The 11,825-nt window shown below is 38.9% G+C and overlaps 1 pseudogene; it reads left to right on the top strand.

Moving 5' to 3' along the window:
- The first annotated feature begins 10,377 nt into the window (after window positions 1–10,377).
- Window positions 10,378–10,478, top strand: LOC138380645 (U6 spliceosomal RNA; annotated as a pseudogene).
- Window positions 10,479–11,825: the final 1,347 nt, after the last annotated feature.

Consider the following 11,825-nt stretch of genomic DNA (forward strand, 5'->3'; position numbering starts at 1 on the left):
TAAGGACGCCTGTCTCACCCCCAGGGTCACAGAGGGGACTGTTTTCAAGAGAGAGTCATTCCTTAAGTTTCCTTCGTGCTCTCCTGTCCTCTCTCCGGCAGGATTCTTCACGGAGAGAGCTCTCCAGAAAGTTCTTTGCCTGGTCTGAACTGCCCAATTGTAAAAGCAACATTTTAGGTTGGTGAGTGAGCTATGACTTGCCTACCATAGCCAATGACCATTTGTGTGTATGTGTGTGTATTTTTCTTTAGCTAGGAGGGACATTTAGGGCCACAGTGCCTACAATCTGGCTTCAGTGAGGAAAACAACACGATTAGCATACCCCCAGCTGAATTCTCCTGGCTCATTTTCCCTTCTCATTTTATGGGACTATTTAGCTAGCATAACTCATGGTTAGAAAATATATTTAACATGGTTGCCAGGTAATTTAATCTAACATCATTTCCTCTGATTCCTAAGTAGCCTGAGACATTAAGAAAGGTCTGTTTGATTACCTGTTCCTCCGAGCTAATTGGACTTCCTTCTGATGACTCACTGCTCTCCTGAAATGGGGGAAAAAAATGTTTATTTTTCTTTTACTAATTCCTCAGGAAAGAAAAAAAATGCGATACCCATCAACTGCTTCTGGTTTGGATTTACTGCTTTCAAAATGGTAAGAGGTGATGGAAAGATTGTTCGTTACTTCATGAGATGGACATGACAAAAACAAACGAGATAGTTACCAAGGCTGGTGTTGACGCTTGAGCCAAATGACCCTGTAAAAAAGGAAGGAAAACAAGTGACTCCTTCAGAGACGCATCATGTCATTGCTAATATATAAAATAACTTTAGGAGATTTTTTTTTTTTGGTCTCTTGGTATATATGGTACATTTACATAAGTAAATCTGAGATTTTATGGTGAAATGGCTGAAAAACGAAGGTAAAATAACTAATGACCCGAAAAGACCTTGGGATATAAAAAAAAATCTAAAAGATTTTTGTTTCTGATACTTCACTTACAGAAAAAACATGCTTTCTTTGAAGCTGGCTGTGCATAGCACCTGGAGGAAAGGTAACATAGGGAAAACAGCACGGAAACCCAGGGTCCAGATTTAAGTTTTAATTAACTCATTGGTTTGGGTGTTAGCCCTGAAAACCAGCCATTCTGGTGTTGGCACTAAAAGTCGTAGGTTCCAGGAAACCCCTAAGTGCCAGGTAAACCAGGACGGTCGGTTGCTCTATGTGAAGGTGGGCAATTCACCTCACCTGTCTGATTGGTCAGCTTGTTATTCATAAATTAAGAAAATGAGCACTCACTGTGCTTGCTTATCCTGCGAGATTACTGTGAGGATAAAACCAGCTAACAGTTACGGAAGCATCCTGAGAACTAGTCAATGTGATATAAACCAAAGAAATGGTCCATTTTGAGATATCTACCTTATGAAATGGAATAGTTGAAAAAACTGAATTGAGAAAGCCATTGGAACCTTTCTTTAGTCACATAGGAGCCCTGGTGTTAAAAACAGATGTTACATCTGCAATGTAACTGGTCCTATTTGTGATTGATTTCACTTTCTTTCGTCTCAGATGCACGGTAAGAATACCTGAGCAACTTCTGGGGCTCCCCCACCACCATCCTGCATCTACTCTTATCGTTTGGAATTAACGGGTGGAGGGAGAAAGACATTGTTATTTTTCTCATGCCGAGGCTAGACCTGAGAACAAGGCATGTTTGTGAGTCTCTGGTGAAAAAGAGAAAGAGGATCTATAGTGGCTGCTTTTAAATTAACCAGCTTATGGATATCTCTGATGAAAGTTCATAATAAACCCTGCCATGTCTATTCCAGCCTGGGGCAGGGACAGGACCCCACCTCAGGTCTGTGACATTATCTGGCCGCCACCGAAAGCATTGGGTCCAAGCCTATCATATGCCCAAACCAGCAGCCAACAAGGTAGCAAACAAAACGCACTGACTTAGCATAAGATTTTAACCTTTACTTCTTCTAGTGCCAATCTTGAGAATTTCCTGACCTCCTAGACCCGGCCCCTTCCTAAGAGGGATCTAACACACTGGTTAAGAATGTAGATTCTGGAGCCAGAGTGGCATAAATTCAAAGTCTGACTCTAACACCAAGTAGCCATATAACCGGCTAGACAAACTTACTCTCTGAGCCTCAGTTTTGTCACCTGTAAAATGGGGAATAAGATGTAACACCTGAATTATTGAGTTGTGAAGAAATGTAATGCATGTAAAGCACTCAGAATGGTGCCTGGCAATGATTCTTGAGTTACTGAGAGTTAATGATTGGGTTACTGGGAGTCAACACTCAATAAACACTAGCTTAATGCCAAAGACTCTACCGAATATCTTCTCATTCTTCTTTCTTTACTCACCTCCCAGGACTTGACCTCCTGTCCCCCCAGACATCTGTTAAAACAGATTTTGGGTCCTAATCTCTCCTGGACAATCTTGGTTCATTGTCCTCCGTCCCTTTGTAACATTATACACATCCATTACAAGAAGAAAGCTAAAAGAAAAATGCTTCCTCACCAAATTATACCATTGTTGGAATTTAACCATTATTTTCTTATATGAACCCGAAAGTGTAGCTTTTACTGCCTATAGCTAAGTTTATCAATATGCTCATTAAGTCATTGGCAGTTTCAGCATTTGCAATGGAGTCAATTTGGTCATACTAATAATATATTCAAATTAAAATATTTCCAACAGTCATATAGCTACTCACCTTCCATTCTTTAGAACTTTCCGATTCATCGTTTTGATACCTGGCTACCTAGAAAATTGAGCACACGTGGTCAGCCTAAATAGAAATTGCCGAAACAGCAGTTATGAACAGTTTACAGAATCTGGAGCAGGGGTAGTCAAACTTTACCCTGCGTCAGAATCTCCTGGAGCGCTTGTTAAAGACCCTCTTGCTGGGCCCCACCCCTAGAAAGTCTGGTTTAGTAGGTCTGGGGTAGGACCCAAGAATTCGCATTTCTAACAAAGTCCTCGTTGATGTGGGGCAGAAAAATGAGAATCATGGCTACATGAATGGCAACTGAATAGAATAAGAAATAACTTGGATGATATTTTAAAGAAAATAGCTTTCTAAGAAACTACTATTTTTATCTGGCTGGAACAAACACAGACACTTTGGCTCATAGCCAGTTAAAAAGTGTGGCGTTTTATGTATAAAAGGGTTTTTGTTCATACATCCCTACCCTGCTACTTACAGGGAGAGCACAGGTCAACCCCCAAAGGAGCACGAGCAGGATGCTGGTCTTCATAGTGGGGTGTGGTGTCTCCACCTGAAATAAAGGACATAGGTGTTTTCCCCCATGTTAAAGACATAAAGTAGCTTCAACTTTTTAACAGTTTCTTCCTATTAAAAAAAAAAAAAAAAAACTCACCCAAATATCCATCAACTGATGAATGGATAACTAAAATTTACTACGTCTATAAAACGGAATTTTATTCAGCCATAAAAAGTAATGAAGTGCTGATCCATGCTACAAAGTAGAGAAACCTTGAAAACATTATGCTAAGTTAAAGAAGTCAGAAAAAAAGACTACATTTGTATGATTCCATTTATATGAAATGCCCAGAAGAGGCAAATCTATAGAGACAGAAAGTAGATTAGTGGTTGCCCAGGGCTTTGGGGAGATGGGGGCGCTGAGGGGCGATAGCTAAGGGGTACAGGATTGCTTTTGGAGGTGATAAAAATGTTCTAAAATTGATGGTTATGAAAGTTGCACAACTGTGTGGATATATAAAAGCCATTGGACTATGTACTTCTATTGGGTAAAGTAGGTGGTATGTAAATTATATAGCTCAATAAAGTGGTTTAATAAAAAAACCTTACTCCTAAGAAAAAAATTGAAAACCTTTCAACAGTGAGCTCTATCAACACATAAAATATGATAAATGGAGGGAAAAGTAAAGAAAGGGGAACAGAGAAATTTCTGGCCATTCGCTTTTATAATAATTATATGGCTGGGTATGTCAGAGCAACCTAGCAAATTTATTCCCCTAAAAGGCTGCATTTATTGACACCATTGATAGGTGGTGGGCATTTGTCTTCACACACGCACCCACCCACCCACACACACACACACACACACACACAGGCTTCTAAGTCACATTTATAACTATATAATAACGTCTACACAAAATATATTGTTGCATTTTTTTCTTTATCTGCAGGAGATGCAAGATGGCAGGCTTCATATTAGAGCTCCAGAAAGCTCTTAATGTCTACTGTGACACATTTAATCATACATTATGCATGATTATGCTAAATTCTTTTAGCTGTCATTCACAGTGCCAGCGGATTTAGAGAAGATGAGAGGTTTGGGATACGCTTGTGAATCCTGCTAAGAGAAACATGCCAAACCAAACTGGTTTTTTTTTTTCTGGAGGCCAGCTTCATTTCACACTTCAAGAACTGGTGATGAGGAAAACAATTTGTTCTCCGTCTAAAAATAGATATGCTAGATGCTAATGTGAAAAGTTACTGAAATGATTTAAAGGAAAACAATTTACTCTGAGCTAGTAAACCCTTGTCGCTGACCTAACACACTTGTCCAATGGACTTCCATACTTTTGCAAAAAATCCTGCAAGTTTATTAAAGACTTCACTTTTGTTGATTTGCTTCTTTAAATGTTAAATATATGCTATACTATCGTAGGGGCTAAGAAAACAATACCCCGAAATGAAGGCTTCAGAAGCAAATGTTTCTCTCTGACCTTCTCCTGCCTTCCTATCTACGGCCCCTCTTTCTCCTCCAGTGTTACCTGTAGAAACTAGAATTCCTCTTCCCCAAGGTGGGACATAAAACCAGAACACCTCTTCTTCAAAGCCAGCCACGAAACCTAAAAATACTACTCTGCCTCCCCCAATCCTGCCTCCTGTGTAAAAACTAGCCACAAAGAAATTATCTGATCTACCTTGTTTGACTGTAGGTCATATAACCCCAGTTCCAGAGAGGGTCCTACCCTATGCCCAGAAGGAAGGAATGAGTCTCGCAGAGGCCAAGAAGAATCTAGACAGACAGGCCTTGCTGGGTTTCCCAACTCAGTCTAGTAACATTGGATCATACCCTTTTTGTCCAATCATATTTCTACATTGCCGTCCATGCTTTGTTGAACCTAAGCACAAAAATGGACAGTGTCTTCTGTCTTTTTGGGTCTTCATTCTGAAGGCTCCTGTGTCGTGTAAAACTACAGTCAAATAAATTTATATGCCTTTTCTCCTATGAACCTGTCTTTGTCAGTTGATTTTCAGTGAATTTTGGGAGGGTGAGAGGAAGTTTTCCCATGGTCCCTACACTAGTGATAAGAGATATAAACCGAAGATTCTTAATCTTGGCTGTGTACTAGTATCACCTGGAAAGATTTTTAGAACTACCAATGCACAAGTCGTGTCCGGGGTAATAAATCCGTTCATGGGTTGGACACAGGAATAGGTTTGTTTTTAAGGTGCCCCAAGTGATTTCTAACATTTTCTGTTTTTTTAGAGACAGGGTCTCACTCGGTCACCCAGGCAGACATAGTGCCTGGTGCAATCATAGCTCACTATGACTCAAACGCCTGGGCTCAAGTGATCCTCCTGCCTCAGCTGCCCAAGTAGCTGGGACTACAGGCATGCGTCACCATGCCTGGCTAATTTTTCTACTTTTGTAGAGATAGCGTCTCACTATGCTGTCTAGGCTGGTCTTGAACTCCTGGTCTCAAGTGATCCTCCCATCTTGGCCTCCCAAAGTGCTGGGATTGTAGGCATGAGTCACCAGCCCAGCCTAAGAAATAAGAATATGTTGCTCAATAATGTCTGAAGCATTGAGCTAAAGAGGTCATCTGATCTTATTTTTTAAATTTATTCAAGAAAATAATAGAAATCCTAAAATAGAGAAAAAATGTTCTTTGTTTCTACTTTTCTATGACTCAAATGGTCAAACATAGCCTCTCATTTTATATTATGGGCATTATCCCTCCTCAGTATAATTATTCTTAATTTGCATTATTTTCTTTATTCTAATTCAGCATAGTGCATCTTCAGTCCTTATGTTCTGATATCATTTTAATTTCTTTTTTAAATCCTTCCCCTAATAGCAACAGAGAAAAATATATGAAAATGCCCAACTGTACCTAAAATGAACCTAATTCAACAGATATTACTTCCCTTTAGTTCCCACGATCAAAACTTTTTTTTTTAAGTTTTAAGGTTCATTTCTTTAGGAAGGCAAAATTTTCTCAAATATGTTAGTGTTCAAATAACTGCACTCTAATAGTTTCAATTTCACAGGTCAACTGAAAATTGGGTAGTTCGCCATTTCAATTTTTAAGGTGAAATTTGAATAAGGTGATAATCTCATGATGCTCTGAAAACTAGCAAATATTATGGCCTTAATAAAAGATCAATGACTATTGAGTTCTCCTGTATTTTCTTTGGCTTGTCCATTATCTAAATAATTAGAAAATGAGGGGATGCCACTGTGTGTTTATTTTATACCAATGAATGTTGTATATTTTGCCAAGGAAGTGCATGCTTCCAGTGTTCGAGTTTCCTAGGGATGAATTATTATAAAACATAAAGAAGATGCACTAAGTTTCTCAGGCTTCTAGAAATACAATTTATCACCCTGACCTAAAGCAATACTATCTCAAATGGAAGTCTGGTAAACTAAAATAGAAGACACCCTAGAGTTCTAAGAGAGCTGGTGTTTCCTTCCAAACAATACAGTCCAACCTTAAGCATTAAAGAAAGTCAGATCTTAAACCCTATGTTGAGTTTTCGATTAGTATTTTTGATAAGAATAGTCATAATATTTGAAGAGCATTTCCAAACGAGAGCTCTAAAATTTTATAAATTTTTTTTTAGCTACTATCCCCAAAAGAGTAGGAGCAGATACGTAGTAGCCCTGTTCTGAGTAATAAAGCCTGAAAATTAAGAGTCCAGAACTCCGTGTTCTTCATTGATTGGTTAATGCCATTTCTACATTCTACATGCTGCCATTTTACAATGAGAACATATTACAAAAGCAATCTGCTGCCTTGACTTGGGTTCCACATATCTGGAAGGCAATGCATTAGACACTTTCAACCTTTCTGAATTGTTTTCACAGAGTTGAAAAGATCCAAATGTTTAGGATCTGGAGAAGGAAATTTCAATCCGGATTTCAAGTGTGACCAAAACTTCTTTGGACTCTCAAGTGAGGAAACTTGTTCTGGAATTTCCTCTAAGTTAAGATTCACTTGCAAAGTATCTATCTTCTTTCATGCAAACTGAAATGAAGGAAACAGGCCAAAAGAAGGAAATAAAGGTTTGAAAAATCATAAGCTCTCTTTTTCCCTTAGAAAACAATACCTCATGTTAATTTGCTTATTTTTTGTCTTTGTATTACTATCCTCAAGAATACTAATGAACAACATAGTCATTCGTAATGAGTATGTCAGCAGTCAACAAATAGTCACTGAGAATATGCAATGTGCATATAATAAGCTGGTCTTATGAAAGTAAAATTACCCAGGATCCAACTAACCAAAACTTGTTAGAATTCATTTCATTATTACTCTTTGGAAATAAAGTGGAACTTGGCCAGGATAAGAACTCTATCAGGAAATCAGAGAAAGAAACAAATGAGAAAAAATTTCCTGTCCTTCCTATTGTTATTGTATGGAAGTCAATTACAATCAATCCAATATTATATGCCTTTGACCACAGTAAAAATAACTCTAAGGTGCCCCGAAATTAAATATAGATTTGGAAGACCCCTAAGCATCTTCGGACATTGTTCCACATCACCGTTTTGGGGTAGGTAAGTGGACCAATGCCCTTCAGAAAATTGTTTGTTCACATGTTTTTAACCCACAAGGTTAAAGTGGGATAGTTGAGTCTTAGTTAAACTGAAAGTTTGATTAACGAGAAGTTAGTACTCCTGAAGAAGACAGGTTGCATGAAATATTCCTATTACGAATGGAATCTTCTAAATGTCGTACAGAATGCATTACCTGACCACAGCTCTTACTCCTACTCTGTTGTGGAACACAGACACTTTTGATATAGATGGAGAAGTGGAATAAATGCAACAAATAAACTACATGTGGACAAGTGTGTGTGTGTGTGTGTGTGTGTGTGTGTGTGTATGTCTTCTATACTAGGAAATGTTTTAACAAGCAATTATATTCAATATTTATTGAATTCTGACTCTATGCAAGGCATCATGCTAACCTGAATACTCAGCTAAACACTACAAAAAATATAATTATCACACCCATGGTTTATTTCAGTGGTCTTAGCATTTTTCAGCTATTCAGTTCATAATGAGTATTACTAGATGCTCTCTAGATGAATGACATTAAATCATTTTTAACTTTCAAAAAAAAGTATTTTGAAAGTCCTGTCAGTCCAGTTTAGATTCTTTCACAATGTCTTATAGGCTATGAACATCTCCATATCCATGAAACCTAATTGCAAAAGTTTCATTTGTTTTGCTAATTAAAGCTAAACTTCAAAATGACCTTCCGTCTGTCTCCTGTTCCATAAACTTTCCCTTTCAGCAGCATCATGCAGAGATCTCATTAAAGCACCACCAAGAAAAACACCTGGCTCTATTGACTTAACATGTCGTTTTAATATCATTATTTGCTGCAGCATAAACGACAGACACAAAAATAGGAATTTTTTTTTTTACCAGAATTCAGCTCTCCCCATCTTTCTCTGCATGGCATAATGCCTCTCAACATGTATACATATTTAATATTTTCCAAACAACACAGAAAAAGTCATTTAAAAAAATTAAATGATGCAAATGTCTTACCCTCATTAGTTCGCAAAGACTTTTCCCCAAAGGTCTCAACAATCAGGTTGAAGTTCGGACAGAGAAACTCTACACCCGGCCTTGTGTTGATACTCTGAACACTTCTCCGGTGGGACAGGAATTTAAACTCTGCTGCAGCTCTTCAGAGCCAATCAGCCTCAGGCGGGGGGTGACTGACATCACAAGGTGTCACCGGGACCCCGGTACACCCACACTTCCTCCAGCTGGCAGGGGCAGGTTTTCCCTAAAAAGCTCTTGTGGTTCCCAAATGACTAGACTAGTTTCCATTAAATTGAAGATCTTCCTAAAGCTTTATTTTGGTTTCTAAATATATGTCATTCACATCCATGCAGGCTTATGAGCATTATAAACAATGACAATGTCTTCCACCCACTGACAGATCCCAGCAGACGCAAGGATGGGAAAGGAATGGGAGGGTCAGGGGTGGGGAGAAAGTTTCCTGTTAATGTACATTTCCAGGTCGTACATGAAGGAAGCTACTAAAATACTAGATTTTCTTAAATTGTTGGTTTTCTTTTTTTCCTCTTTTAACAACTTCTACTACTCATCTTTTTTTTCCTCTCTTCTCCCTATCCCCATACACACACAAAGTCCCCCAATTCCTACTAACCTAATGAGGGGACCCACTTACAAAATTCTCTGGTTATTGAAAATGTCAAAGCACCTCCCTTAATTAACTTTTGTTTTTAACCAAAAAGAATTAAAATCTAACACTTCATTATTCCCCCTAACCGTCTGCCACATTTTAATGACTCTTTGAAATCAGAATTAGATTAAGGGGAACACTAGTGGGGTAGCATCCAGAGAAAGTGGTCTTCAAGGGACTCTATGCCATCACTACAAAGTAATGAAAAGGATAAAATGATATTTGCCAAAACTCTTTTCAGGGTGTGCACGGAAAGTTGTTGTAGGAAGCTGGAAGTGGGTTTGGAACCTCCCAGGGAGCTTGCTCAAGTAACAATAGAACAAGCACTGGACAGGTATTTAAAGGATATAAGCTACTGGACCCCAATTTCCTTAGTAGCTCACCTGGAGCTGTTGTTCTGAGCACTTCAGTTCTTTACATGACCTCTCCTTGTGGCTTGGTCTTCTCACAACATTGTGGCTAGAGCCCAAGAGCTGCCCAGAATGTCACTTTTCTTACATTCTGTTGGTCAAGTCAGTCATAAGGTGATCCAAGATTCAGAAGGAGGAATAGTCTCCACCTTTTGATGGGAAGATCAGAATGCACGTATAGATAGATAGCAGAGGAAATGGTGGGGCAATTTTTGGAGATTAGTTACCACACTGCATGATGAGTTATACCCACAAATTCCAAACAGTGTGTCTGAGGACAAACCACCATCTGCCACAAGACCTCCAATGTCTATGGAGGAGTCAGTAGAAAAGCAACAGGATATCTGATGGACGTGAGAACAGGAGAACTATAAAACAGTCAATAATTATTGCCAGTGGGCACCAATGGCACATAACAACATCTGAAGGATCTGGAGTGCTCGAGCCCTACAAATTCTCAAAATGGAGCCACCACGGCTGCCTCCCAGAACACACAGCCATGCCGCTTGGGCAGCACATATACTAAAATTGGAATGAAACAGAGATTAGCACGGCCCCGTGCAAGGATGACACGCAAATTCGTGAAGTGTTCCATATTTTTAATGGTGATTAATACTTTTTGTAACAACCTGGATGGAACTAGAGACCATTCTTCTAAGTGAAGTATCGCCAGAATGGAAAAACAAACGCCACATGAACTCATTATTAAATTGGAACTAATGGATCAACACCTGTGTGCGCATATGGTAGTAAAACTCAACAGAAAGCAAGTAGGGGGGAGGGGGGGAGGAGGGGACGGGGTAAATTTACACCTAACGGGTACAATGCATGCTTCCTTGGCGATAGGCGCTCTTATAACTTTAACTCTAACTGCACAAAAGCAAAACATGTAATCAAAAGGTTTGCACCCCTGCAATATTCTAAGAAAAAAAAAAAACAGACAGCGTAATAGAGTTTTCTAAGATGCACGTGTATCTAAAGACTTATACCAAAAGATCAGAGTTCAGCTGCCTATGGGATATGGAGAAGAACAGAAGAGGTGTGTGGATTGAAGGTAAAAAGAAAAAAATTCAGCATGTCATAAGCAGAAGATAGTCAATGACTCAATTATCTGCTATCTGAGGCAAAATGGTGGCGGATAATGTGTGAAGGAAGAAGAAAGGAAAGCCTAGAAGCATTAGGTATCACTTCCACTCACATTCCATTGATGATAACTGCAACACGGGTGTTTCTGAGCGCAAGGGAGGGGTGTCGTCCTGAGCTGGGCAGGGTGCCTCCCAGGGACAACTCTCCACATCGTAGAATAAAGAGCACACGTGTTTGGTGGAAAGCCAAATTTTCTGCTTGGCTGCTAAAAGCTGCTGAGCTTAAGGACATGTTCAAAAATTTATAGCACAAGGAATTTGCCAACCAGCAGATCCAGCTCAAATGAAGTGAAGTGATTTGCTATTATTGGTACCTTGCATGGATTTTCTCATTTAATGTTTATGTTAACCCTGTGAAATAGGTATTGTCATTATCCCAAATTAAAAATGAAGAAAGTGAAATGCCAAGAGGTTATGTAACTTGCCCAATGTCACACAGTCAGCGAGTGAAAGAGCCGGGGATTCCAAAAAGTATATTTTTGAATTCTTTGTTTTGAGGCTTGGGAGTAGATGAAAAAAATTTTTTTTTTTTAATTTTCTTACTTGTGAGAAATTTGAAAATTTCCACTGACTATTGGGAGACTGTTTTTGAATTTACAGTGACACAACTTGACTATTTGGAAAAGGTTGATTTCAGTCTTCCCCCAAAATTGATTCTCTTCCAATCTGGAGACCTCAGGATGTTCTGATCTTGGTGAAAATTGCCAGTGGAATAAAAATAGACAACACTGAATACACTGTGTACCACGTCTTTCTTTGCCAGCCTTAAATAATGCTTAGACTAGATTACAGTATCAGTTCTC

Source organism: Eulemur rufifrons, unplaced genomic scaffold (genome assembly GCF_041146395.1).
Source record: "Eulemur rufifrons isolate Redbay unplaced genomic scaffold, OSU_ERuf_1 scaffold_621, whole genome shotgun sequence".
NCBI classification, from domain to species: Eukaryota; Metazoa; Chordata; class Mammalia; order Primates; family Lemuridae; genus Eulemur; species Eulemur rufifrons.